The sequence below is a fragment of the Ornithorhynchus anatinus genome, chromosome 12 (assembly GCF_004115215.2).
Source record: "Ornithorhynchus anatinus isolate Pmale09 chromosome 12, mOrnAna1.pri.v4, whole genome shotgun sequence".
NCBI lineage: Eukaryota > Metazoa > Chordata > Mammalia > Monotremata > Ornithorhynchidae > Ornithorhynchus > Ornithorhynchus anatinus.
Window position 1 is genome coordinate 57,055,145 of NC_041739.1, and position 27,368 is coordinate 57,082,512.

At 48.7% G+C, this 27,368-nt stretch overlaps 1 long non-coding RNA gene across 1 annotated transcript; it reads left to right on the plus strand.

Moving 5' to 3' along the window:
* Positions 1-2,612: 2,612 nt before the first annotated feature.
* LOC103170766 lies at positions 2,613-23,569 on the plus strand. The gene is made up of 4 exons (XR_486377.3): positions 2,613-2,749; positions 7,624-7,759; positions 8,965-9,021; positions 23,206-23,569. It is a non-coding gene; the product is annotated as an uncharacterized LOC103170766 (long non-coding RNA).
* The last annotated feature ends 3,799 nt before the right edge of the window (positions 23,570-27,368 follow it).

A 27,368-nucleotide genomic window follows, 5' to 3' on the forward strand; every position in this document is an offset into this window, starting at 1 on the left:
GCGGGGGTTCCAGGCTAGGGGGAGGTCGCGGGAAAGGGGTCGGCGGCGAGATGAGGCACGGCGAGTAAGCTGGCGTTAGCGGAGCGGAGTGTTTGGGTTGGGCCGGAGCAGGAGACCGGTGAGGTGAGGTAGGAGGGGGCGAGCTGACTAAGGAGAGGTGAAGCACCTGAAGACTCCTCCTTCCAATAGCTCCGTATTAACTTTTTATTTCACCGTTATTATTTCGAACTGCTGCCTGTTTGCGTTCTACCGTTTCTCGTTCTGTTTCATCCGTCTGTTCCCTGCTTCGGTTTTGCGCGACGGGGACTTGGTCCAGTCGGATCACCTTGCGTTTTCCCCAGCGCTCAGCGCTGTGGTCGGCCCAAAGATGACACCTGAGGAATTCACAGCATCGCTAAGATCCGCCCTTCCCTCTCCATCCAAACCGCTACCGTGTTAACCCCAAGCACTTGTCCTAAACCACCTCGATGACTGCGTCAGCCTCCTCGCTGACCTCCCTGCCTTCCGTCTCTCCCCACTCCGGTTCGTCCTTCACTCTGCTTTGTTGCCATCGTCCTCGTCCGTCCGTCTCCCCCGATTAGACCGTGGGCCCGTCAGACGGCGGGGACCGTCTCTGTCTGTTGCCGACTCGTTCATTCCAAGCGCTTAGTACGGTGCTCTGCACATAGTAAGCGCTCAATAGATACTATTGAATGAATGAATGAATGCCCCGATCATTTTTCTCCCAACGTATTCAGGCCACATCTCCCCGCCCCTCAGAGAACTCCAGTGGTTGCCCATCCACTGCATCAAACCGAAACCCCTCACCGTCGGCTCTAGAGCCCTCGATCCCCCTCCGGTTCACCTCGCCACCCTCCAGCTACGACCCCACCCGGACTCTTGGCTCCTCTAGTGCTGATCTTCTCGCTGTCGTCCCTCCATCTCATCTGTCTCGCCGTCGGGCTCTCGCTCGCGTCCTGCCTCTGGCCTGGAATGCCCTCCCGCCTCATATCTGACAGTTACTCTCCCCGCCTAATTGAAGACCCGTCTCCTCCAGGAGACCTTCCCTGACTAAGCCCCCCTTTCCTCTTCTCCCACTCCCTTCCACGTCACCCTGACTTGCTCCCTTTATTCCTCCCCCTCCCAGCCTCGCGTTCGTATCTGTAATTCGTTCATTTATATTGATGTCGGGCTCCCCCTCTAGACTGTAAGCTCGCTGTGGGCAGGGAACGTGTTTTAGGTATACTTGACTCTCCCAAGTGCTTAGTACAGGGCTCTGCACGCAGTAAGCATTCAATAGATACGATTGACTGACCGACTAGTCCATTTGGTTGCGCGGTCTAGTTGGGTGTAATACAAGCCCAATTTGGAACCATCGAAAGCTAAAATTCCTCCTTAGTAGCCCAAAGAGGCCATTTTTAAGAAACCCGTGGAATGCTAAATTACCCTCTGTCCGTGACATTACAATACAACAATAGTTGTGGGTTTTCGGGAATCGCTGATTAAAAAGCATTTCTAAATAAATCCTTTGATTAGACAGAGATTAAACATTTATATAGAGAGAGGCTAATATATGCCTTCTAATGCATCGGTGCTTCTAATGTCCATGCTAATAAAGAGGTGGAATTTGTAAACCATTTTCTTATACATATTAATAGTCTTCAATAAAACGACGACTATAAATTCTTTGGATGAAGCTATTTCAATACGCATTAAAGCGCTCTGTATATTACGTAATGGTTATATATCAAGCCACAATGAATTTAAAAAAAAACACCTCTCTGTAATTCAGATGCAGTTTTTTAAAGTCATTTCTTACCTAATTATGGTTTATAATAATAGACAACTGCTGAAAATTCTGAAAGGTTGCTGCTAAATTCGCCCCACGGAACAAAAAAAGATGATAAAAAACCGCCTCCGTTCCTAATGCGTTCCTGTGCTTAGCATTTTTTTCATAATTGAAAAAAAAATCATTTGTCATATTGTTCATCTTTCGGCTCAAAAACTCTTGGAAGGTTTTCTGCCGGGGCATCTTGCCAAGGTGAGAATGATATTGCCAGACAGGGAAAATGTGTTAACGGCTGGATTTGCCAGTGAGTGAACTTCACCTTTTTCTATTAACGGACCCCCCCCCCCCCCAAATTACTCCCTAGGTTTGTTTGAAGGACATTCCGCCGCTTGAACCCTCACCCTCGTCCGGAAACCAAACGACTTCTGAACTGGAGGAGTGGAGAATCCCTGAATGTGGCCCCAGCGAAGGGTCTGGATATGAGATACCCGTTCTCCCCCTGAGCCGGTGAACTCCGCGTGGGCCAACGGGGACGGGGTCCGATCTGATTTAACTTCTCTGGGCCTCATTTTCCTCAACTGTAAAATGGGGATTCGATAGCCGTTCTCCCTCCTACTTAGACTGCGAGCCTCAAATGGGGAAGGTGCTCTATCCAACCTGATCAACCTCAGGGCTTAGTACGTATCGAGTACTCAACAAATACCACAACTATTATAATAATGATAATCACTGGCGTTACTGTCATCTCGAACGGATGTCAGTGGTTAGCCCCGAGCTTGCCACCTGATCTGCCCTTAATAAATAACCAATCTAACTCTTAGAGCAACTGCCTTCTGTGCTTCAAAATGGCGCCGATGCTAATGAAGTTGTAGCGGAGGTCTGCCCAGCTGATCGATGAGCCCGTCAGTCCATCAGAATTGGAAAAAGCTCAGCTTGGGGACTTGTCCTATGCCGCGTTGCTCCGATTCCAGTCAATTGTAGGTGAGGATTCGGTCGTTAAAATAATCAGAGATCCATTTGTCCGGGACTGTCGGAGATCGGGATCGACGGGCTCCGATCCCTCTCTTCTTCCCTATCCTTTGTATTGGGATTTTAGGGGCGTGGGTGTTCGTAGAGGTTTATCGAATGTGTCTTATGCCTTCTTAGCGTGGGGAGGGGGTGGGCGGAGAGTTGAAGAAGGCAGCTTGCTTGGTTACCGTCATGGTGGGCTTCATAATGAGGAGAGGCACTGCATCCAAGGAGACCTTGTTATGATTATTATTTTAGTTAAGTGCTTACTAGGTGTCAAGCAGTGTCCTAAACGTTTGGGCATATACCAGTTAATTGAGAAACAGCGTGGCCTAATGGAAAGAGCACAGGCCTGGGAGTCGGACGACCTGTGTTCTAATCCCGGCCCTGCCAACTGCTTGCTGTTTGACCTTGGACGAGTCACTTAACTTCTCCGATCCTCGGTTCCCTCAGCTGTAAAAATGGGAATGAAATACCTGTTCTCCCTCCTCGGATTGTGAGCCCCAAGTGGGACAGGGACTGTGTCGCACCTAATTAGCTTTCACCAACCCCAGCGCTTAGAGCGGTGTTTGATACTGTAAGCTTTTAACAAGTACCATTAAAAGAAAGGTTAATCAGGTTGGACACAGTCCCTGTCCCACTTGGGGCTTACAGTTTAAGGATCTCAGGGAATTGTGGCTGGCAGTAGCTTTCTGACTGAAGGGTCTAGAGAGTTGAAGCATCCTTATATGCTGGGAAGGAATTAGCTGTTGGGGTCGTGGACCAAGCCACTCCAAAATGAAAATAATAGTAAAAATGATGGAATTTGTTAAGCGCTTACTACGTGCCAGGCACTGTACTACTATGCGCAGATCGAGTTGGACACCATCCCTGTCCCACGTAGGGCTCACGGTCTCGAGCCCCGTTTTACAGATGAGGTAACTGAGATCCGGAGATGTGAAGTGACTTGCCCAGGGTCACATAGGAGACATGTGGCGGAGGCGGGATTAGAACCCATGACCTTCTAACTCCTAGGCCTGTGCTCTTGCCGCCGCGCTATGCTGCCTCTCAGTATCCTGACTGGGCACTGGAGGCCCAGCCTGAAATTGCCAGTCTGTCTCTGGGCACCGGTGGATGGCAGATGAGACCGCGCTCATTTAAGGGAGCATTTTTCCCTATCCCGAATCTGCACGAGCCAGATGGACCAATGAGTTGTGATGACCTAGTGGATTTAATCCAGGACTCTTGTTTTCGATTCTCAGAATGGTCCGGATGTTTTGGAAAATTGCCCTAGATTTCCCAGTTGCCTGTATAAACATCCAGTCCCAGATATGGGACCAGGTTAGGAGTAGCAACTTGAAAATGTATTCTTTGAGAATCCCCCCTCTAGACTGTGAGTCCATTGTTGGGTAGGACTTGTCTCCATCTGTAGCCGAATTGTACTTTTCAAGCACTTAGTACAGTGCTCCGCACCCAGTAAGCGCTCAATAAATACGATTGAATGAATAAATGAATGAGTCTAACTCTAATTTCATGAATTATCGATATTACCCCCGATAGCATCAGTAGGTATCCCGTAAACCATAATCTGTCAGCTTTCGAGTTATTGTAAAGGGCCTTGGCCTAGTGGAAAGAGAACGGCCCTGGGAGTCAGAGAATATGGGTTGCAATCCCGGCTCTGCCACGCGTCTGCTGTGTGATCTTGGGCAAGTCACTTCATTTCCCTGTGCCTCGGTTACTTCATCTGTAAAATAAGGATTAATATTGTGAGCTCCCTGTGGGACAGAGACTGGGTCCAACCTGATTACCTTGTAGCTAACCTAGTGCTTAGAAAAGTGCTTGGCGCCTAGTAAGTGCTTAACAAATAACGCGATAATAATTACTATCGTTATTAGATAGAGGTCTTCAAGTCACCAAAGTGATCGATTCTGGGCGAGTGGGGCGGGTAGTTGGGAACATCTTTTCCAGCTGATGGCCATTAAAAGAAATCTGTTTGGGGATTCTCTTATAGCAAGCTGAGCGTAAAATGAATGGGAGAATTGTGTGTTTTTCCCTTTGTGGAAAAGAAAGCATTTACTACTAAGGCAATGAAAGTTCTTCATAACCCTGCCTCCTTAGAGAGACTATTCGAATAAAAACGTTTTGCAATTTTTCTGCAGTACAAGGGGCTGCCGGAATTCGATTTCACCCGGTTTTAGCCAAGAGATCAGCGGGTCCGTGGAAGCGCCTCTCAGATACGTTTATGTCGTACGTGGGTTGCCAGAAGCACGGAGATTGAGGGGTGAATGAAGAGTTCATTCAGAGGAATCTGATCTGAATTTAATTAAAGAATGTGTAATCCCCACCTTGGTTAACTCACTACGGTTTTCAGAGGGTAATGGGTGTAATGCCGGTTACTGAGCAGGCTCTAGATGGAATGCTCTATCAGTCAGTCTATCAATCAATTATATTTATTGAGTGCTTACTGTGTGCCGACAAGCGTCCTAATGCCGATTCTGCCAGTTCGCCGCTGCGTGACCTTGACCAAGGCGCTTCACGTCTCTGTGCCTCGGTTATCTCAGCTGGAAAATAGGGATAAAGACTGTGATCCCCAGGTGGGACAGGGACTGTCTTCAACGTGATTAGCTTGGCTCTATCCCGGTGCTTAGCACTTAGCACCGCCACTTGTCCGCAGTGGGCAAGTCACTTCACTTTTCTGGGCCTCGGTTACCTCATCTGTAAATGGGAATTAAGAGTTTGAGCCCCATTTGGGACAGGAACTCGTTGACTTGTATCTTTCCCAGTGCTTAGAACAGTGCTTGGCACATAGTAAGCGTTTAACGGGTGCCATTATTATTGTTATTTAGTAAGCACTAGGGAGAGTACAATACGGCAGTAAACAGACGCATTCCCCGCCCACAGCGATCTTACAGTCTAGTTCAGGGAGGCTCCCCGGTTGATTCATTCATTCACCTGTATTGAGTACTTACTGGGTGCAGAGCCCTGTGCTAAGTGCTACGGAAAGTACGCCGCGACAATAAACAGTGACATTCCCTGCCCACAACGAGCTCACAGTCTAGAGTGGGGGAGACGGGCGTCGATACAGATCAATAAAACGACAGATATGGACATAAGGGCTTTGGGGCTGGGAGCAGGGAAGAGCAAAGGGAGCAGGTCAGGGAGACGCAGAAGGGAGCGGGAGAGGAGGAAAAGTGGGGCCTAGTCAGGGAGGGCCTCTTGGAGGAGATGGGCCTTCGATAAGGCTTTGAAGCGGGGGGAGAGTGGATATCTGTTGGATTAGAGAACGGAGAGCGTTCCAGGCCAGAGGCAGGACGTGGGCCGGGGGTCAGAGCGAGACAGGCGAGATGGACGCCCAGTGAGACGGTCAGCACTAATAATAATGATGATTGAGTTTGTTAAGTACTTACTGGGTGCAAATCACTGTTCTAAGCGCTGGGGGGATACAAGGTGATCGGGTCGTCACGTGGGGCTCACAGTCTTCATCCCCTTTTTACAGATGAGGGAACCTAGGCACAGAGAAGTGAGGTGACTTTCTCCGGGTCACAGAACAGACGAGCGGCGGAGCTGGGATTAGACCCCATGACCTCTGACTCCCAAGCCCGGGCTCTTTCCACTGAGCCACGCTGTCCCTCTAGAGGAGTGAAGTGTGTGGGCTGGGTTGTAGAAGGCGATAGACGAGTTAAAGTAGGAGGAGGCAAGGTGATGGAACGCTTTCAAGCCAATGGAGAGGAATTTCTGTTTGAGACGGAGGTGGATGGGCAACCACCGGAGATTTTGAGGAGCGTGTCCAGAATATTTCTGTAGAAAAGTGATCCGGGCAGCGGAGTGAAGTAATGATAATAAATAAGCTTGGTATTTGTTAAGCGCTTACTATGTGCAAAGCACTGTTCTAAGCGCTGGGGGGATACAAGGTGATCAGGTTGTCGCTCGTGGGGCTCACGGTCTTCATCCCCATTTTACAGATGAGGTAACTGAGGCCCAGAGAAGTGAAGTGACTTGCCCAAAGTCACACCGCTGACAAGTGGCGGATCCGGGATTAGAACCCATGACCTCTGACCGCCGAGACCGTGCTCTTTCCACCGAGCCACGCTGCTTCTCTGGACTGGAGTGGGGAGAGACAGGAGGCTGGGAGGTCAGCCAGGAAGCTGAAGCGGTAATCCAGGAGGGATAGAATGAGTGATCGTATTTATTCGTTCATTCATTCAATAGTATTTATTGAGCGCTTACTATGTGCAGAGCACCGGACTAAGCGCTTGGAACGAACAAGTCGGCAACAGATAGAGTTGGTCCCCGCCGTCCGACGGGCCCACGGTCCGATCGGGGGAGACGGACGGACGGGGACGGTGGCGATGAATAGAGTCGAGGGGAAGAACGTCTCGTAAAAACAACGGCGACCGAATAGAGTCGGGGCGATGTACGTCTCGTGAACGAAATAAATAGGATGGTGAAAATATATACAGTCGAGCGGACGGGTACAGCGCCGAGGGGATGGGAAGGGAGAGGGGGAGGAGCGGAGGGAGATGGGGGGAAAAGAGGGTTCAGCTGCGGAGAGGTGGGGGGGGGGGTAGAGGGAACGGAGGGAAAAAGGGGGGAGCTCAGTCTGGGAAGGCCTCTCGGAGGAGGTGAGTTTTAAGTAGGGTTTTGAAGAGGGGAAGAGAATCAGTTTGGCGGAGGCGAGGAGGGAGGGCGTTGCGGGACCGCGGGAGGACGTGGCCCGGGGGTCGACGGCGGGACGTGGTCGCACACTACCTTGTTCCTACCCTCTCCCAGTGGAGCTGGGACAGGGAGGATGGGGTCCGGCTGAACACCTGGTATTTATATCTCCCCTCCAATTCTCCCACTGATTCATAGATCTTATCACACTTTAGGAGCCATCGCGTTCCAACTTCTTGTAGGACGAACAGATGTTTCTGCAAGCTGCATTATTTTACCCCCGCACATCCCAGATGCGAGAAGGAGACCTCCGCTCTTTCATCCCCGTCGATGATATCGGTAGCACTGACGGTGGGTCATTGCTTGCTCTAAGTCCCGGGGCTCAGACCATCCGTTTATTTGAGTGCGGGGAGCGGAAATTTCCTCAGTGAACATGACTTTCATAAAGCGCCCGGGCTCTTGATTCCTTAAGAGCCTCTTTCCAAGAAGCGTGACGAAAAGACAGCCGGGATTATTTCATATTTTGAAAAAGAATTTAGGGAATCCTTACTCGATCTTGTAATTGAATTTTTACCTGAATCGGCTCCCCGAATTATTTGGTATGAAATATACATGAGGGGAAGGAATTCACAATGCTTTCTGATAGGAAATCAAAGCCTACTTGCTCCTGCTACAGAAATGATACTTGGAATAAGTTACTTTCCTCGGGGAGAGTTGTCAGTTAAGTGACAGCTTGAATTTTACTAAGTAATAATGGTTGTGGTGTTTGCTAAGCACTTACTGGACAAGGAAATCGGGTTGGACACGGTCCCTGTCCCACGTGGGACTCACAGTCTCGACCCCCTATTTTACAGATGAGGAAACTGAGGCACGTAGAAGCGACTTGCCCAAGGTCACAAAAGCCTGTTTTTCCTGTAAGGTACACATTGAAATATAAACATGGGAAAGGAGATGTTTAGACATTCTATAGTGTTCTAGTGGCTCAGTGGAAAGAGCCCGGGCTTGGGAGTCAGAGGTCATGGGTTCGAATCCCGGCTCTGCCGCTTGTCAGCTGGGTGACCGTGGGCGAGTCGCTTCACTTCTCGGTGCCTCAGTGACCTCATCTGTAAAATGGGGATTAACTGTGAGCCTCCCGTGGGACGACCTGATGACCCTGTATCTCCCCCAGCGCTTAGAACAGCGCTCTGCACATAGTAAGCGCTCAACAAATACGAACATTATTATTATTATTATTATTCATGATAGCAGTCACTGTGAGCTAGCTGTGGGCAAGAATGTGTCCGTTGTTATATTGTACTGTCCCGAGCACTTTAGTACAGTGTCTTGCACAGAGTAAGCGCTCAATAAATACGACCGACTGACTGAATGAATGAATCAAATAGCTCTTTAAAAAATTAGCTACTTTTTGCAATCTTTTCCCCATTCTATTTAAACACGCCCTACGTGTACACACGCGATGTTACCTTTTGCCAAGTGGTGGCTATACAGTGTGAATGAACATTTCAAAATGCATGATGTCCCCTTTCTCTATCCCTTCTGTTTCTTTTCCTCTCCAGGAAAATACACTGGCCCTAGACATTGACTGAAGATCTGAAATACCCTGCATGTCTCTGGTAAGGTTCATAAGTCTCTGTTTCTACGTGTAAAATGTAAAGCCTGAACAACCAATGGAAAAAGAGGAACAAAAAATGGATTTTTTGGTCTACTGTGGTTTCACAGATTTTTGTTAGGAAAATATGCAAAAGCTATTTGTTTATTATTAAAAAGGAATTCCGTTTTGAAAACGCACATTCAAAGCACCGCAATGTGATGGATTGAAAAGATACCCCCGTCTTGCTCTCACACTAAATCCGTAAGAGAAATGAGATGGGCTACAGCGGTTAGCATAAAAGTCATGTAATTGTGTTTGTGAGAGAAATCCAGAATGGCATTAATGAAGGCACTATAAAATAAATATAAGTGAACAGAGTAGCTATTTGATTAGAAATTGATCTTAGGGAGGTCTGACCTACTTTTCACTGAATTAAATGGACCCCCTAAGGGGATTCGGGAACACATTTAGCACATCCAAAACAGAAAAACTCCTCATCTAAGGTTTTTTTTTTTTAATTCTTGAAATTGGATTTCCTAAACTTGAAGTCTTATTCCTCTTAGTTCTCTTTTTTATTGAGGTGGACGAGTCAAGATAGAAGGGGGAGAGCAGATTGAGTGCCTTAAAGCCAGCGGTAAGGAATTTCGGTCCCATGTGGAGATGGTTGGGTTTTGAGGAACGGGGAGACATGGACTGAATGTATTTTTAGAAAAACGACCCTGCCAGCAGAGTAAAGGAGAGGGGAGAGACGGGAGGCAGGGAGGTCAGCGAGGAGGCTGAGGCAGTAATCCACGGAGGATTGAATAAGTGCTTGCATTAACACGCCAGCGGTTCGGGTGGAGAGGAAAGTGCAGATTTTAGCGATGTCATGTTTAGAATGTTGTGAATAATATGAACTGACAGGATTTGGTGGCGGACTGAGTAAGTGCGTGGAATGAGAGCGATGAGTCCAGGATAAGGCCAAAATTCCAGAACTTGTGAGACAGGGAGGATAGTGGTGTGGTCTACAGTAACGGAAAAGACAAGGGGAGGTCAGGGTTTTTGGACATGTTACATTTGAGGCGTCTGCGGGGCATCCAAGAAGAGATGTCCTGAAGGCAGGAGGAAATGCAGAACTGCAGAGGAGAGGTCAGGGATGGAGAGGTGGATTTGGGAATCATCTGCAAAGAGGTGGTAGTTGAAGTCATGGGAGCAAATAATAATAATAATAATAATAATAATAATAATGTTGGTATTTGTTAAGCACTTACTATGTGCAGAGCACCGTTCTAAGCGCTGGGGGAGATACAGGGGAATCGGGTTGTCCCACGTGAGGCTCACGGTTAATCCCCATTTGACAGATGAGGTGACCGAGGCACAGAGAAGTGAAGTGACTTGCCCACGGTCACACAGCTGACAAGTGGCAGAGCGGGGAGTCGAACTCATGACCTGTGACTCCCAATGAGTTCACCAAGGGAGAGATTGTAGAAGGAGAATAGAAGGGGGCCCAGAACTGAGCCTTGAGCGACTCCCACAGTTAGGGGACAGAAGGCAGAGAAGGAGCCCACGAAAGAGACTGAGAATGGGTGGCCAGAGAGATGGGAGGTAAACCAAGGAGAGGACGATGATAATAATAATGACGGTATTTGTTAAGCACTTACTGTGTGCCAGACACTGTTCTAAGCGCTGAGGTAGATGCAAGGCAATCAGGTTGTCCCACGTGGGGCTCCCAGTCTTAATCACCATTTTACAGATGAGGTAACTGAGGCACAGGGAAGTGAAGTGACTTGCCCAGCTGATAAGTAGCGGAGCCGGGATTAGAACCCACGACCTCTGACTCCCAAACCTGTGCTCCCGTGCTCTTTCCATTAAGCCACGCTGCTTCTCTGCTTGGCTTCACAATGTCAGGGAAGCCGAAGGCAGGTAACATTTCGAGGAGAAGGGGCTGGTCCACAGTGTCAGTGGATGAGAATGGAGCGGAGAGCTTTGGATTTGGCAAGAAGAAGGTCATTGTGGACGTCAGAGATGGCGGGTCACCGTGAAGCGGAGGGGGCGGAAAGGAGACTTCAGGGGGCCGACGAGGGGACTGACGGAGGTGAAGCGCAGCCAGAGGGTATAAACGACTCACCGGGGGCACTTTGGAAAAGAATGGTAGGAGGGAGGTAGTGTGAGATAACTGGAGGATGCCGTGATTCGTGAGCGTGTGGGAAAACAGCGGGGAAAGAGCCACTGGGAAGTGAGAGGTTGAAGATGGCCGGCAGGGAAGGCAGAAGGAAGGGGGCTAGTGTTTTCAAAAGGTGCAAAGGGATGGGGCCGGGGGTGCAGTTGGATGGGAAAGATTTTAAGAGAAGGTGGGAGACCCTCTCTCGAGATCCCGCTGGGAAGGATAGGAGAGTCAAAGAAAGGACGGGAGGACGGGAGGTCCGGAGAGGAGCTTGGGAGTTTTTAGGGAGAAAGTGGTCGTTTCAGTTTTACTGATGAAATTGGTCATATCAAGACATGGTCCCTGCTCTTTACTAAGCTCTGGGGTGGATACAAGCGATCGGGTTGGACACAGTCCCTGTCTCCCACGGGACTCACAGTCTCAATCCCCATTTTACAGATGAGGGAAGGAGGCCCGGAGAAGTGAAGTGACTTGCCTAAGGTCACGCAGCAGACAAGTGGCGGAGCCGGGATTAGAACCCAAACCTTCCGACCCCCCAGGCCCTTGCTCTATCCACTAAACCCCACGCCGCTTCTATACCGTGGGCTCGTATTCACGCTGGCTGGGCTATTTCCAACGTGGAGATAGATAATCTTGCTATAGCCAGAGGGGTAGATTCACGTGGGGCCAGTTCGGTTAATTAATTGTGATATTTGTCCAGAGCTTACTATGTCCAGGCACTGTACTAGCAAGAGGCATTTCGGGAAACGATAATGCTCTGCTTCTTTGAGGAGAGATTTCCAGATCAAAATGATCGTCGGAGCCCATACGCGATTGATGATTTCAAAGCCTTCTATTCCTCCATACCATTAAAGCCGATTGGGTCACGATTCCACGACCTGGATAACAGCCTACAGCCAGTTAGCATTTTCAAGGATTTCGACTCGACTGTGGCGGATCCCGCCCCGCTCTATACGGAGTAAACGGAGAAAAGGTTGAAAATCGTACGCGTTCTTTTAAGCATGTGGTTGAGGCTTCGCTTCATTTAGCGGTAGCTTCTGGTTATTAAGCAACAAAAAGCTCACATTAGTCATATCTGAAATTGCTGTAAAGAAGGGAGTGGTAACAGGATGGTCCCACCAGAGACCAGAACCGATCCGTAGACCTGCAGTATCATCTCAGAAGAAGAGCGAACGTTCGAGAGAGCGTTAATATGCCATCTAAGCAGCGGGTTTTAACTCGATAACACATCCGGGCGTCCTCAGCGGTGACGACTGGAGCGTTATGGCTGCCTGAAGCTGAACGCATGTGTCGGGTTGGAAGGTTTGGGTTCCTCCGGCCGAGGCTGGAGTGTCTTTCTCACCCTTCCCTCTTCTTTGAGGTGAATCTCTAGCTGACTCTTCCCCCGGCTCCCGGGGAGGGAGGTGACCTGTGGACTTGCGTGCGTGGAATGTGTGTACGAAGACGGAATCGTCCACCTGCAACCCATACGTCCGAAAGCAGTGTGGCCTAGGGGCTGGAGCACGGGCTCGGGAGTCAGAGGACCCGGGGTCTACTCCCGGCTCCGCCACTTGTCTGCTGTGTGTCCTCGGGAAAGTCGCTTCACCTCTCTGGGTTTCAGTTACCTCATCTGCAGAGTGAGGGTTCAACACCTGTCCTTCCTCCTACTGAGACTGTGAGCCCCCTGTGGGATTCTGATTATCTTGTATCTGCCCCGGCGCTTGGTACGGTGCTCGGCATATAGTGAGTGCTCAACGAATGCCACGGTAATTATAAGCGTCCAACCCCAAGGGAAGACTGAGGTGTGGAATCCCTTGAGCAGAGGAGGAACAGACACACTTAAAGAGAGTCCTCTCACTGTCTGTGCTCTAAGCTCTTGTGGGCAGTGAACATGTCTACCGACTTGATTATATTGCACTCTCTCAAGTGCTCAGTACAGTGCTCTGCGCAGAGTAAGTGCTCTATAAACACCGTCGATCGATTGATATATACGTAAGACCATGGGAAACAGGTGGTATAGGGTCCCTGGAGAACTCTGAAGAGCAGCCCAATCCCCTTTACCCAGACGATGCCAGGGCAGGAAGAGGAAAAACAGATTTCCAGAGAGAAGAGTGGTTGAGGCCCTCAGTTTGAGAGTAAACATTCATAAAACACCAACAGCGTAAGAACAGAGTCTCTCCGACGTTATGTCAGATTGCTAATGGAACATCAACAAATGAACCGTGAGAGTTACAAGCTTCCAGATACTATAAAAAGACATCTCAGGCATACTTTGGAATTCTTCCACGGAGTTACTGAAATAAGGCTTATCTTTTTTTTTTCTGCTTTCAAAACTTAGAAACATAAAACTGTGGGCTTCGATACGTACTAAGAGTCTCCCACAAATTAAATATGCGGCTTCAAAGACCGATTTAAAGTGTAATAATGACTCTGACTATTACAATTTCTATTACCCAAGGTGTTTATAAGACAGTTTCGGGACATTATGGGGCGTAAACATCTTATTTTACTGTTTGCGCAGTGTGTGGGGAGCTATACAAGAAGTTAAGTGTCTACCGACTCTCTTGTACTTTCCCAATCACTTGGTACGGTGTTCTGCAGCTAATAAGAGCTCAATAAATACCACTGATGGATTGAAATGGAGGCGATAGGATGGCGGAGGTGGTGATGGTATTTATTGAGTGCCCGCTAGGTTCAAGTACTCGGTACTAGATGTGTGGGAGAGTTCAGCAGAAGAACAAGACTCATCCCTTGCCCACAAGGAGCTTATACTCAGTGAACGCTCAGTTATCCACTCCGTCGGAAGAGAATGATAGTGCAGGTAATTTACCATCCCATGTATAGCACAAACAATCCCACCACCCAGCTGAATCCTGGTTGCTCTCCTTCCTCTCCGCTCAGTAAGATTTCGAAAGGAGACGGGAAAGGCGTCGGCGGCCAGAAAGACGAGAGCGGGGCACGGCCAGTAAGCTGGCGCTAGAGGAGCGGAGTGTGCGGGCCGGGCCGGGGTAGGCGATAGGTAAGGTGAGGTCGGATGGGGCCAGCCGAACGAGAGCTTTAAAGCCAAAGGGCGGGAGTTTTCTGCTGGAGGTGGAGGTGGGTGGACAGCAACCGGAGGTTTTTGAGGCAGGGACTGAATCTTTTTTGATAAATGATACATGAAGCAGGAGTGGGGAAAGACAGGAGGCCGGAAGGTCAGCGAGGAGGCAGATGCAGAAGTCGAGGCAGGGTAGGATGAGTGCTTGGAGCAACGTGGAAGCAGTTTCGACGGAGAGGAAAGGGTGGATTTTAGCAGAGCCGTGAAGGTAGAACCAACAGGATTTGGCGATGATGATGATGGTATTCGTTAAGCCCTTGCTATGCGCCAAGCACTCTTCTAAGTGCCAGGGTAGGTATAAGCTAATCAGGTCGGATACAGATCCTGTCCCATATGGGGTTCACAGTCTTCCTCCCCATTTTCCAGCTGAGGGAACTGAGGCAGAGAGAAGCCAAGTGGCTTGCCCAAGATCACACGGCATACAAGTGGCGGAGCCGAGATTAGAACCCACGTCCGCCGACTCCCAAAGCCGTGCCCTTGACACTAGGCCATGCTGCCGGGTGACAGATTGAATACGTGGGTGGAATTACAGAGACGCCTTGAAGGCAACAGGGCTTTTGAGATAGAGAGAATCGCGGTGTTGTCTACAGTAATAATAATAATAGTAATGTTGGAATTTGTTAAGCGCTTACTATGTGCAGAGCACTGTTGTAAGCGCTGGGGTAGGTACAGGGTAATCAGGTTGTCCCACGGGAGGCTCACAGTCTTAATCACCATTTGACAGATGAGGTAACTGAGGCACAGAGAAGTTAAGTGACTCGCCCACAGTCACACAGCTGACAAGTGGCAGAGCCGGGAGTGGACAGTGATGGGAAACACAGGAGGAGAACAGGGTTTGGGTGAGAAGATGAGGAATTCAGTTTTGGACGTTTAATTTGAGGCGTCAGCAGGACATCCTGGTAGAGATGTCTCGAAGGCAGGAGGATTTGAGAGATTTCAATAAAGGAGGGGGTCGGGATTGGAGAAGTCGATCTGGGGACCGTCTGCATAAAGATGGCAGTTGAAGCCGTGGGAAGAAGTGAGTTCTCCGAGGGAGTGGACGGAGAGGGGGGATAGAAGGGGACCTGAAACTGAGCCTCGAAGGATCCCCACTGTCAGAGGGTGGGAGGCAGAGGAGGAGCCAACGAAAGAGACCGAGAAAGAGCCGTCAGAGCGATAAGAGAACCGAGAGAGGTCAGTGTCTGCGAATCCGAGATAGGATGAAGTTTCAAGGAGGAGGGGGTGGTCTCCGGCGTCGAAGGTGGCCGAGAGGTCTAGGAGGATTAAGATGAAGTTGAGGTTGTCGGAGGTGGCGATTAGAAGGTCATCGGTTACCTTAGAGAGGAGGGTTTCTCTGGGACGAAGCCGGGGGGAAGCCAGAATGGAGGGGATCCAGGAGAGAATCGGAGGAGAGGAGGTGAGGCAGTGGACTCCATGGTAGGAGGGAGACGGGACGATAAGTGGAGGAACCTGTTGGGGGTCAGGGGAGGGGTTTTTTAGGATTAAGGAGACAAAGCTTGTTCGAAGCTGTGGAGAAGTTGTTGGAAAAGGAACTGTTGAAGGTGGCGGTCAAGGAGGGCCACACTGCTCTCTCCAACTAATAATGATAATACATTAATAATACTGGTATCTGTTAAGTGCTTCCAGGCCAGAGGTATTTGCAACCCGCATTTGCACTCTCCCAGCATTATGAAACTGTTCATAATGAATAAAGAGCTTAAATGGGGAAGAATTGGTCCCAAACCAGCAAAACCACAGCTTGCTGTTTGTGTGAATACAGATCTGCATTTGCCTAACTGAGAAAACCGACAGAAATCGCAGCACATTCAAACCTGCACCCCAGGCAAGGGAAGAAAATCTCAACCCAAGACAGCTCAATAGTTAGATGAAGAACTCTCTCTCAATGAGGGGAAGAGGGTTTTGAAGCAGTTATAAATAGTTGATCTAGATGGCTATCGATTCTTTCTACAGAAACATCTCGGCTTTTAACTTTCTGCCTCCTTTTTCACGGCCACGTGGCCGCTGAAGTCTGTCAAGAGTTCTGATAGAGGGGGTGAGGAAGGAAGAACGGATCTAAGGCAAATAAGGGGGAATCTCCACCTCTCAGCCTTTAGCCGCTTAGAAGTTTTACTATCAACTCAAACTCGGTCTGCGGCAAAACCCAATTATGTCGTGGGGTTTAAGAATTGGACTTGGGCTTTCAAAAATTCTATGTGAAGAGACGGGAGTATTTAGTATTTTGGATTCAGCTATTGGGCTGGCTCATCCCTTCAGCTACCTCGTTTTGTAAATATTTTCTGTTTATTTCATTTGTGCCGATTCTTTATGTTTATTCTCTTACTCTCCTCTGTGCCATATTCGGGCTATTTACACCTACTGTTCATTCAGTTTGTATTTATTGAGCACCTATTGTGTGCAGAGCACTGTACTAAGAGTTTGGGAGAGTACGCACATTTCCTGTTCACGAGCTTAGAGGTGAGCTGAAAGCTCCCTCAATTCGGAAGCAGCATAGCTTAGTGGAAGGAGTACGGGCCTGGGAGTCAAAAGATCTGGGTTCTAATTCTCGCTCTGCCATCCATCTACTGCGAACCGTGGGCGAGTCACTTAATTTCTTTCTACCATCAGTTACCTTATCTCTGCAATGGGATTGAATCCCTACTCCCTCTCCGCCTTGAACCCCATTGGGTGACAGGGCCTTCGTCCAACTGATTATATTATATCGACCCCAGCGCTTAGTACGGCGCCTGGCAAATAGTAAGCATTTAACACGCCCGGTCTTGTCCTATGCTGTCGAATTTTTCCAACCCATAACGACTCCGCGGACACGTCTTTCCCAGAACGTCCCACCTTCATTTCAATCGTTCCGGTAAGCAGCATCGGAGAGTTTTTCTTGGTAGAGATCCGGAAGCGGTTTACCATCGCCCCTCTTCCACGCAGTAAACGCGAGTCTCCGCCCTGGACTCTCTCCCGTGACGTTGCTGCCCAGCACGAGGGAGTTTTGACTTGTAGCCGATGGCCTTCCACTCGCTAGCCACTGCCCAAACTAGGAATGGAACAGGTAGGCCCTCTGCTTCACTCTCCTCCCGTAGCCGAGACTGTAGAGTACCGGAAACTCTCTTCGATGTCATCACCGAGAGGGGATTTAACACGTACCGTAACAAAATTACCCCGGCATTCAAGCAAAAAAACGTTTTTCCTGGCTTTCGGAATTATACTGGTCCGACGCGCCGTTTTTCCTGCCACCACCCCGAGGACCGTCTATCTGTAAAGTCTTGGCCCTCAAAATAATTCCTGATTTCCAAAAAAAAAAAGTCGTACCAACCGCACGTGCAAACCGATTACCGAGGTGATGGGACTCCGTTCTAAAGTGCTCCACACAGATCTGTTCCAGGGCACTCGAAAACATTAATGGCATTCAGTAAATTTCCACACTCATCTGCCAACCTTTCTAGGAAGCGATGTGTATTCAACTTATGATTTTAATTGCAGATTGTGCCCTTAAAACTCCTCAGTAAATATTTCTTAGTAAAGTACCCGAGTGAGCATATGCCTAGTCACACACTCAGGAAAGAATTTTGGCATTTAATAGTATAATAGCCGATAGGTAACAGGTAGCGCAGTCTTTTTGCGCAAGTTTTTCTCCGGCTCACTATTTTCCTGGAAAGCCGGTGGGTACAGAGTCTCTGTCTAGGACGGTATTAGCTTTCAAAGTGAAAGGGGCAAAAGGCTTCTGTCCATTTTAAAGAGAAAAAATTTTCTCTGGAGGATTTTCTCTGAGATTGTATGTCCCTTGAGAGCCAGAGACCGTGTTTAATCATATCATGAGATAGTATGGACTGAGTACAGTGTCTGGCACAGAGTAAGTGCTTAAATACTGTAAATTATAATAATCAATTATTATTTTTTGAGCACCAACAAAGCCACTGGTAACGTTCACCATCCGTAAGAAACTTGTTTTATTGGAAAAAATATTTAGAAAAAGTGGGAGAAGTAGGGTGGTATGCGATTAAGAGCGGTAGAGATAGGATAGTTTACATTTGTGTAATAATCACAACTGCTCTCAGCTAGAGATTATTCTCAAATGTTTATACGTTCCCATCTTGCCGAACCTGATCCAAATATCAACTGTTGGTTTCGAGTTCCTCGTGAATAGACTTACTGGTCGATTACTCTTATTTCCATATTTTCTTCTGCCACACTTAATGCTCTCAGGTACTTGATACATTTTCCAGATTCACGGCTCAGGTGACTGAAGTATTTGTAATCCGTTGCCTCCTGAGAAATAAGAATTCTCCCCTGGAGATAAGCGGGTCACGTCATTTATGAAAGATGTATATCCATCCTTAGCGCTCTTGTGTGAAAACAGCGTGGCTAGTAGAAAGAGCACGGGTTTGGGAGTCAGAAGATCCAGGTTCTAATTCTGGGCTCCTCCGGTCGTTTGCTGTGTGACCTCCGGCCAGGTACTTCACTTCCCTGTTGCTTTGGTTTCCTCACCTGTGAAATGGGAATTCAATGCCTGTTCTCCTTCCTACATAAACTGCGAGCCCCATCTGGTACCCGTGTCCTACCTGATTGATCCGTATCTTCCCCAGCTCTTAGAACAGTGTTTGACACATAAAAGGGCTTTAAAAAATCATAATAAGCTATATATATATATGAAATCAATTGTAGCAGCGTGGCTCAGTGGAAAGAGCCTGGGCTTTGGAGTCAGAGGTCATGGGTTCGAATCCCGGCTCGGCCACTTGTCAGCTGTGTGACTTGGGCAAGTCACGTAACTTCTCGGTGCCTCAGTGACCTCATCTGGAAAATGGGGCTTAAGACTGTGAGCCCCACGTGGGACAACCTGATTCCCCTGTGTTCCACCCCAGCGCTTAGAACAGTGCTCGGCACATAGTAAGCGCTTAACAAATGCCAACATTAATTATCTTGACTAGTTGTAAATATTTTTATGGTCTGTGTCCTCTGATAGAGCGTAAGCACCCTGTGGTCAGGGACTCTGTCAATTGTTTGTACTTCCAAGGGCTTAGTGCACCAACTGATTAATAAATACTATTACTCCTCTCCTCTTCCTCCTCCTCCTCAAAGATCGGGACATTCTTTCTCCTGCTCTCCAAAATTTGTAGAGAATTTTCCCTGTGACAGTATAAGCTCCATATAGGCAGAGACCAGCCTTTGGCTTGATTACTTTCCCAAATGCTTAGTTAGAGCAGTAGTGCGGCCCAGCGGCTAGAGCACGGGGCCCCGGGGGGCCGGAGCGACCTGGGGTTCTAATTGCGCTCCGCCGCTTGTCTGCTGTGTGACTCGGCAAGTTTCTTCACTTCCCCGTGTCTCAGTTCCCTCGTCTGTAAAACGGGGATTGAGACCGCGAAGCCCCATGCGGGACCAGGGACTGCGTCCAACCCGATTCGCGTGTACTCGCCCCAGTGCTTAGAAGAGTGCTTGGCACATAGCAAGCACTTCACACATACCACAGTCCTTATTATTATTAGTGTGTCACCCTCAGTAGGCGCTCAATAAATGCCCACACTCTGAACCGCCATTACTGGCTATTATTATATCATTACTGACTAGTAATATTAATCGTCGCGGTATTTGTTAAGCATTCAGTGGGGTTACCCCGAGCGCTGTACTAAGAGGTGGAGCAAGGATAATCATCTTTTTTGTCGGGTGCTTACTGCAAGTCAAGCGCTGGGGTAGATACGAGATAGACTGGGAATGGTGAGTCCCATCTGGAGTTAAACTAAGTAGGAGGGAGAACGGGCATTGAATCCCTATTTCACCAATGAGGAAACTGAGGCACAGAGAAGTTTAGTTATTTGCTCAAGGTCACACAGCAGGCACGAGGTGGAGGCGGAACTAGAACTCAGGCCCTCCGGAGTAGCGATGGGATTTATTGAGCCCCTCTTTTCCAAGCCCCGCCTTCCTCGCTCCTTCTCTCCAAGTGGTCTAGTAGGAATAGCCTAGGGCTGGGATTCAGAAGGCCTGGGTTCGAGTCTCAGCCCTGCCGCTGTCCTGCTGGGTGACCCCGGGCAAGCGACTCAACCTCTCGTCTGCCTCGTCTGTAAAAGGGGCATCAGAGAGATTGCCATCTCCGTGTGGGAGCGGGACTGTATGTGAAATGACTCCCTGGTTTCCACCCCCCAACCCAGTGCTTATCACAGAGTATCCTATGCTGCCTAATGCCCTACCCCCATTTTGCCTTCCTCCGGGAATCAAAAGTTGGCACCTCGGCATTGATGAGCGAAGTATGCGTCCTTGCAAATCGTATCGATTCCCTTTCGGTCATTAGGAAGCGGGCGAGCAAAATCATAGTATTCACAGTCACGCTAAGTGCCTAAGCCAGGACTCCTAACTCCATGTATGGGCCCAATGTGCTGCTTCCGTCTCTGCCGTCCATAAGTGAGGAAGGGAATTTTTACAGTCGGAAAGAAACTCTTGTCTTCGTAAAATGGAAGTGTGGGGCATGGAAAAGTTAATATTCATGAAATCCTAAAATACGTGACCTGAAATTTCACTATCGAACAATTTGTTCCTGTGACTGATTTAAATGGCACTTAGGATCTCTGCCAACCAAAAATATTTATTGGGTTTCTGAGCCGTGGAGGCCCCAGAAGACGGCGGATGCCGACGGGCCCGTCGGCCAGCCAGACTGGTGGAGAGGTGAACCTGCGGTGAAATGGCAGAACCTCCCTCCAGCCGATGCTGCTCAGCCCAGACGTTTCCAGAAGCGGCGCGGTGCAGTGCTCAGAGCACGGGCCTGGGAATCAGAAGGTCTTGATCCCGGCTCCGCTACTTGGCTGCGTGACCTTAGGCAAGTCACTTCTCCGTCCCTCAGTTCCCTCATCCGTAAGCCGGGGGTTGAGACTGTGAGCCCCATATGGGTCGGGGACTGGGTCCATCCCAATTTGCTTGTATCCACCCCAACAGTCAGTCCGGTGCCTGGCACACAGTAAGCACTTAACAAATACCACTATTATTATTAGTATTATCATTTCAAAAGCAGTCCCTTGTACTTCACTCTATTTCAGTTTATTTACACTGCCTTTTTTTGCCTTATTTATTCAACTTGCCTTACTTCTGCCACTTCCTGTTGTAGCTTTAACAATTAGTACGATTAGTACAATTAACAATTAGTACGACAGTTAGTGATGTCTGCTTCATTCCCTCTGTAGACTGTAACGCCTCGAAGGCATCTTTTGGTTTTATTGTACCACGTCTGAGACAATGCTCGGCGTCGAACTTAATAGGTGAGTGATCGGTGGGGCGTTTGCTTTCAGCAGGCACCTAGTTTGGTCTCCTTTTTTCGGTATTTGTTAAGCGCTTACTTTGTTCTCAGCTCTGGGTTAGATACAAACTCATCAGGTTAGACAGTGTCCCTGTCCCACGTGGGGCTCACAGTCTTCATCGTGACGATAATAATAATAATTGTGGTATTTGTTAAGCACTTACTATATGCCAGGACCTGTACCAAGTCCTGGGGCGGAAAAAAACCAATCGATTTGGACAGTCCCTGTCCCACGTGGGGCTCCCAGTCTTAACCCTCATTTTACAGATAAGGGAAATGAGGGACAGAGAAGTGAAGTGACCTGCCTGATGTCACACAGCAGAACCATGATTAGAATCCAGGGACTTCCCCCCTTTCCCTCTGCTCCTCCCCTTCTCCCCTCCCACCCCCTCAGCACTGTGTCCGCTCAACTGGATATATCTTCATCACCCTATTTATTTTGTTTAATGAGATGTACATCACCCTGATTCTCTTTATCTGCTATTGTTTTAATGAGATGTTCTTCCCCTCGACACTATTTATCGCCATCGTCCTCGTCTGCCCGTCTCCCCCGATTAGACCGCGAGCCCGTCAGAGGGCAGGGACCGTCTCTATCTGTTGCCGATTTGTCCATTCCAAGCGTTTAGTACGGTGCTCTGCACATAGTAAGCGCTCAATAAATACTATTGAATGAACGAATGGATGAATGACTTCGACTCCCAGCCCCAGGCTCCATCCACTAGCCCGTGCTGTTTTTCAACTGCTTTGCAACAGAAGGCCTCCAATACACCTTTGGGCTCCCAGTATGTTCCCAGCCCAGTAGGCGTCCAGTACATAGCACAGTTTTCTGCAAAGTAAGCAGAGCAGGGTACTAACACACCTCTTCCCCTCGGGATCCAAATGGCCCATTTACCAGCTGGCCCATATAATAATTTGGTATCTGTTAAACGCTTACTATGTGCCAAGCACTGTTGTAAGCGCTATTACTACTACTAGTATTATTTCCACTACAACTCTCAATCACTCGAATCCATCGTATTTATTGAGTGCTCACCGTGTGCCGAGCACTGTGCTAAGTACCTGGGAGAGTATGATGTGACGGAGTTGGCACACACGTTCCGGTCTACAACTAGCTTACAGTCTGAAGGAGGATGCGGACGTTGATATGAACTCTGCTGTCCAAAAGCTCAGAACAGTGCTCTGCACAGAGTAAGCGCTCAATAAATACGATCGACCGAACGAATGAGAAGAGATGAAGCGTGGCTCAGTGGAAAGAGCCTGGGCTTCGGAGTCAGAGGTCATGGGTTCGATTCCCTGCTCGGCCACCTGTCGGCTGTGCGACTGTGGCCGAGTCACTTAACTTCTCTGTGCCTCAGTTACCTCATACGTAAAATGGGCATTAACCGTGAGCCTCACGTGGGAAGGCCTGATTACCCTGTATCCACCTCAGTGCTTAGAACAGTGCTCTGCACATAGTAAGCGCTTAACAAATACCAACATTATTATTATGAGAGATTAATCGGGACTTCCTACTTCCGCTACCATTTTTACTCCTTCCCCGTGTCTCAATAGGCAGTGTAAACTGGAGACCTGAATTCAATAAGCCATTAACCTGTAGACTCTTAATTCCCTGAATAATGGTTCCATCACTCCAATTCTTCTTGCCCGCGTGAATACGACCTCGGAGAGTGGAGCCTCGATCTAAAGGCTTGGGGATTCTTTTCCCCCTCTTTCCATTTCCAAGACTGGTTGCCAAGTTTCCGACGGATTGGCTGAAATCTTCTTCGATGCCGAAGGCGATCCCCCTCGGGATTTTCCTCTCACTCGTCTCTCCTCCGTAAGCGATCCACCCTCGCCTTCATTCCGATGTCCTTTCGCGTCCGGATGTGGAAGGTCGGAGAAAGAACCGAAGATATTACAGGAATTACTGGCAGCCGAGCCGCGATTCACCTCCCTTCTTGAGAATCTGATTGAGAGTTTGAAGACCGACTCAAGTACAACATTTCGAATGTAGGAATGATAGGTCAGACATCCGCTTCTATAGGGGGACAATGTGTCTCGGGCTTATTACTGCCTGGAGAAATTTAATAAAATATCTCACAAAAGGAGATTCGCCTATAATTTACTCGGTTGTTCGTAAGTGATTTGATAAACCCTTTCATGAAAAGACTCGTAGAAAATAACGGTAACGTAAGGGGCAAAGTTGAGCGGCAGATTAATCTCCGAGAGGCGTTTCATTAGAGAAAACCGGTGAACGCGTAGAGGACACAGGCTGATGCAAGCGGCACTTCCTTGGCTGGAAAAGATTCAGTTCAGTGGGTCAAGCGTCGAGTTGAGAACTACGACTTCTAAATCCTGTTCCTCTGCTTTGACTCTCGAGATCTGATTTCACACCCGTCTACTCACAACCACCACACCACAAGCCCTTTTATTCGTAATAATAATAATGATGATTTGTTAAGCGCTTACTATGTGCAGAGCACTATTCTAAGTGCTGGGGTAGACACAGGGAAATCAGGTCGTCCCACGTGGGGGTCACAGTCTTCATCCCCATTTTACAGATGAGGGAACTGAGGCACAGAGAAGTGAAGTGACTTGCCCACAGTCACCCAGCTGACAAGTGGCAGAGCCGGGAATCGAACCCATGACCTCTGACTCCAGAGCCCGTTCTCTTTCCACTGAGCCACGCTGCTTCTCATTCGTACCTTACTTCAATACTTATTGAGACCGTGAGCCCCGTGTGGGACAGGGACTGTGTCCACCTCGATGAACTTGTATCTACCCCAGCGCTTAGAACAGTGCTTAGCACATAGCAGGCATTTAACAAGAACCGTTCTAATCGCTGTCCTAAGCGCTTGGGAGAGTACGATACCACAGAATCAGCAGACGTGTTCCCGGCCCGTACTGAGTTTACAGTCTGGAGGAGAAGGAGGAGGAAGATAGGAGGACGGTTCAGATTGCAGCGCTTGTTTCTGTTGCTTTTATGGTATTTGTTAAGCGCTTACCATGTGCCAGGCACTGGACTAAAAGCAGTTTGGCCTAGTGGAGAGATCACGGGCCTGCGAGTCAGAAGGACCTGGATTCTAATCCCGGCTTGGCCACTTGTCAGCTGCGTGACTTGGGGCAAATCACTTCACTTCTCTGTGCCTCAGTTCCCTCCTCTGTAAAGTGGGGATTAACACTGTGAGCCCTATGTGGGGCAGGGACTGTGTCCAACATGATTACCTTATATCTATCCCAGTGCTTAGAACAGTGCTTGACACATAGTAAGCATTTAACAAATATTATTATTATTAATAATAATAGTAAGCGCTGGGGCAGATACAAGATAATCAGTTCGGACACAGTCCCTGTCTCTCGTAATAATGTTGGTATTTGTTGAGCGCTTACTATGTGCAAAGCAATGTTCTAAGCGCCGGGGGGGGGGTACAAGGTGATCAGGTTGTCCCTCGTGGGGCTCACGGTTTTAATCCCCATTTTACAGATGAGGGAACTGAGGCACAGACAAGTAAAGTGATTTGCCCAAAGTCACACAGCTGGCAAGCGGCGGAGCCGGGATTAGAACCCATGACCTCTGACTCCCAAGCCCGGGCTCTTTCCACTGAGCCACGCCGCTTCTCGTCATTATCTTACTTCACTCCCCCAGATGTTGCATACAAAAAGCGCTCGCTCAATCAATCAATAAATAGTAGTCGTCGAGTGCTTTCTGTACGTACCATACGTAAGCGCTTGGGAGTTGGTGGATACAGTCTCTGCCCACAAGGAGCTTACAGTCTAGAGGGGGAGAGAGACATAAAATTAAATTACACAAAGGGACAATGGGAGAGAAGGAGGATACGTACATACGTGCTGTCAGGGTAGGGAGACTATCAAGTGCTTAGAGGCCACTAAGCCAAGTGCAGAGGTGACACGGAAGGGACGATGAATAGGGAAATGAGGGCGTGATTTTAAAAGGATGATGTTGGTATTTGTTAAGCGCTTACTATGTGCAGAGCGCTGTTCTAAGCGCTGGGCTAGACATAGGGGAATCAGGTTGTCCCACACGGGGCTCGCAGTCTTAATCCCCATTTTACAGATGAGGTCACTGAGGCCCAGAGAAGTGAAGTGACCTGCCCACAGTCACACAGCTGACAAGTGGCAGATCTGGGATTCGAACTCATGACCCCCGACTCCAAAGCCCGTGCTCTTTCCACTGAGCCACGCTGCTTCTCTAAGGAGTTTAAGGTAGGGAGAGCGGGGGGTCTACTGTATACGAAGCGGGAGGGATTTCCAGGCCGGAGTGAGAAGGAGGGCAAGGTGTCGGCGGCGGGATAGAAGACGCTGAGCTACGGAGAGGAGGGTGGCGTCTGGAGAGTAAAGTCCGCGGGCTTGGGGTAGCTCAGTGACGTAAGGTAGAGCGCTTTAAAGCCGTTGGTCTAGAGTTTCTGTTCGGTGAGGAGCTGGATGGCCGACCGCTGGCGGTTCGTGAGGCGTGGGAAGACGTGGCTTGAATGTCTTTTGAGAGAAAAAATGATCCAGCCAGCAGAGAGAAGCCAGGACTGATAGGGGAGTGTCAGGAGGGAAGGAGATCAGCAATCTGGTAAACCCTTTCATGAAAAGACCTCACAGAAAATGATGAATTCACCCTCCTCTCCTGCTGCATACCCATCTCACTGCTTACCTTCATATGCGTGCAAAACATCTTTCATTTCCCCATCAATAATTGGGTAGAGCAATTTATGTGGTGGAGGCACTGACTGAGTAAATACAGTAGCAGGTGAATGTGGGAATATACAGCGACTGGATAGCTCGAACCTGAAAGAACGCGCCGTCGATTCAGTTATCGAAGGTATTTTCAGGGAAAGTAAGGTGGGCCTGTCTCTTCCGATGGTATGATTGCATCTGTTGGAGTTTGGTTGATTGAGTGCGTTGTGAAGTGCTTGCAGTTGTCATGCCAGTACCTAAACATGGGTGAACCTGATTTAATTGTCATTATCGGTAGAAATAATAGTAGGGTCGATAACAACGTTATTACACTCTTAAATTGCCGTGCTGCATGTTTAAGAGAATCACAAAGCCATAATCAGTATTTTTCATATTTCAGTTTCACAGTGGAATTTTCCCACGGGAATACATTTTCTTCCTCCCCATCTCTAGGTTAATTTCCATTTTCCTCTAAATAAAAACCCACCCTCCTTTTTCTGTGTCCTTACACTTACAAATACAGACAGACACCCAGACACGCACACACACACACACACGGAGTTCCACCCAGTAATTCCCTTCGCCACATTCAGATCTTAGTTTTCTTTACCTGGCCATCACTAGGGAATAAGAAGCGTGGATTCTAAGGCCTTGGCGGGCAAGGGATTTCGTCTTTTGCATCTATTGTGCCTGCACGAGGCCGGGGGCGGAAGAGAGGAGTCGGGTGAAAGAGAATACGTCAGGTGGAGGCAAGCTGGGAAACGGCATGGCCTAGTGGATAGAGCACTGGCTTGGAAGTCAATAGACCTGGGTTCTAATCCCGGCTCCACCACCTGTCTGCTGTGTGACCTGGGGCAAGTCACTTCTCTTCTCTGGGCCTCGGTTCCCCGTCGTCTGTAAAATGGGGCATTAGACTACGAGCCCATGTGGGACAGAAACTGCGTCCACCTTGTTTAGCTTGTGCCTATTCCAGCAGTTCAAAAGGTACTTGGCACATAGTACGTGCTTAGCAGGTTGTAATCGTCATTGAAAGAGTCAGGGAAGAGGGACACGTTTATTCACCGCGCTGCTGCTTTGCTCTGGCTCCTGCCTCTGAAAAAAAATTCAAAAATGGCAGCCCCATCGCTCCTGGCTCCATTTGAGTTGCGGCGCTGATCCAGCAGAGGGGAAGTGTTGTGTTATGTCATTGCCTTCCTAAAGAACCCAGGTGCGGCGCATCCAAGT